Source organism: Sorex araneus, chromosome 10 (assembly GCF_027595985.1).
Source record: "Sorex araneus isolate mSorAra2 chromosome 10, mSorAra2.pri, whole genome shotgun sequence".
Lineage (NCBI taxonomy): Eukaryota > Metazoa > Chordata > Mammalia > Eulipotyphla > Soricidae > Sorex > Sorex araneus.
Genome location: NC_073311.1, coordinates 3,043,017 through 3,045,516, shown reverse-complemented (window position 1 = coordinate 3,045,516; position 2,500 = coordinate 3,043,017).

Genomic DNA, 2,500 nt, shown 5'->3' with positions numbered 1-2,500 from the left:
CCTATTTATCTGACTTAAGCCTCAGTTACCCTTACTTCCTAACATCCCCAAAAGGCCCAACAAAGGGACTAGATGGACCCAGGGCAAGCAGTAAGCTACCCTGGCATTGAAAGGGGACAAGCTATACACCATAAGTATAATTTGTTAAGAGCATGGTCACGGAACAAACTGTGTCATGACCCAAAAAGGAACAACTGAATAAGGACCCTGCTGAGGTTAGGAAAGACTAACCTGGCCTGAGAACTGTGGTCTGGAATATATAGCAAGATGTCCCCAGGAAGAGTCAACCTTTAGGCTTAATATATCTCTCACTGTGTTCATACAGAATGACTAGAAATGTGATAAGAAGTAAATTCACTATGACTGTTTAAATTGATTATTAGCTGAGGAAAGGAGAAAGCAATGCACCCTAAATGGAATCCTGCCTTTGAGCAGATCTCCTAGTAATCTGGAGTACTGAACCCTCAAATGAGATTTTGTCCTTGAGTTAATTTCCTAGAACTTCCCCTGAAGGAGTGGCTTTACTCTGTTTGTTGTTATAATGATGTCCAACCCCACCTATGTGTACCCCACCCTTCATGATTTCCATATCACTATGCTTAAGGGGAGAGTGGGGACTATGAAGAAGATGAGGACTAGACTAGGACTACGATAAGGACTATGGAGATGAGGATGGTGGAATTATGAAGACTGGGACTACGATCAAAACTACGACTATGATTGTGCTATAAGGGGAGAGGTTGGACTATGCTGAGGAGGAGGGAGAAATAAACTGACTACCGACCAGCCTGGGGCCTTGTTTCTCTGTTCCCCTGGTCCTTCATCCATCTGTCACTTTGGGCTGGGCAGGGGAATGGTTCTTGGCCACTGAACGCTCAAGGCTTGGATATGGGAGGAGCTGAGGACATCTTATCCCTATTATTCTCCTCCTCAACTATACTTCCCCAAAACTGGAGAATAGAATTAACAATCTCCCATTACTTGTCACTTGTATCACTTGTCATCCTGTTGATCTTCGATTTGCTCGAGTGGGCTCCATTAACGTCTCCATTTGTCCCTGTCGCGTGCTAGTGTAGCCCAATGATATCTGCTTGCTCCAGGAACGGGAAGAGCCTCAGATTGTTCATTCAGGGATTTGATGAAGAAATCTGACCATCTAGTTGGTGGGCGGCCACAATGTCTCTGACATCCCATGAAATCCAGTTGGTAACAACTCTAGTTCAGCGGTAGCATCTCTGAATCGCACTACATGACTGGCCCATCTGATTTTTGATGCCTTGGCTAACGAGACAGTGTCCCTGATTCTTGACCCTCGACAGAGGTCAGAACTCTGGATTCCTTCTCTCACTTGAGTGAGACGTGATACTCCTAGCATAGCTCTTTCCATTCCTCTTTGGGATACCCTAACAGCGTTCTCATCCTGTTTGTGTAGGGCCCAGGTCTCTGAGGCATATTTTAGTGCAAGAACGATGGAGTCGAAAAGATGTGCCCATAATCGGAGGTCCTTTGTCCTCTTAATCACTTCTTTGACGCTCTTGAAGGCATTCCACGCTGCTCTCTTCCTCCTGAGCAGTTCTGGTGCCAAGTCATTCCTCCTGTTGAGTTCTTGACCCAGGTACACATAGCTGCTGCATTCAGAGATGTTCGTTCCGTTGAGAACAAATGGAGCATCAGGGACTAGTTATTTTTCATGAGCATCATCTTGTTGAGGTTCAGCTGCAGTCCGACCTTTCCACACTCCCAGTAGAAGTCGGCCAGCATTTGTGCCACTTGGCTAATGTTTGGCGTTATAAGAACGATGTCATCAGCAAATCGGAGGTGGTGTAGTTGCCAACTGTCTATCTTCACTCCCATTCCTTCCCATTCCAGTCGTCTCATAACGTTCTCGAGGGTGGCACTGAAGAATTTCGATGAAATGGTATTGCCCTGCCGAACCCCTCTCTTCACATTGATGATCACTTCATTGTAGAATGGTGAGATCCTGGTGATGAATCCGTAATACAGCTTGAGGGGATCTTGATGTACTGAGTTTGAATGCCCTGTTTGGCTTGGCTTTGATGACCGCTTCAGTCTCAACAGAATTGAAGGCCTTCTTTAAGTCAATGAACATTAGACAGAGCAGCATCCTGAACTCTCGAAAAACTTCAATGAGTTTGGTCACTATTTGGATATGGTCGATCATGCTGAATCCTTTTTGGAACCCGGCTTGCTTGCATGGTTGTCCTTCATCTAGTGTTCTGCCTATTCTATTCAAGATGACATGAGTGAACAACTTGTAGACGACAGACAGCAGGCAGATTGGGCGACAGTTGCCAATGTCATGGATGTCTCCCTTCTACGTGGATGTCTCCCTTCAACAGAACGGTCCTCCTGGTTTTCCAGGACTGGGACGGAACCTTGTATTCATACAGGTAGCGTGTGAAGAGCTGAGCCAGTGTATTGATGAGTACTGAATTTCCATACAACCTAGCAATTACTGCTTCTGGGAATATACCCTAAG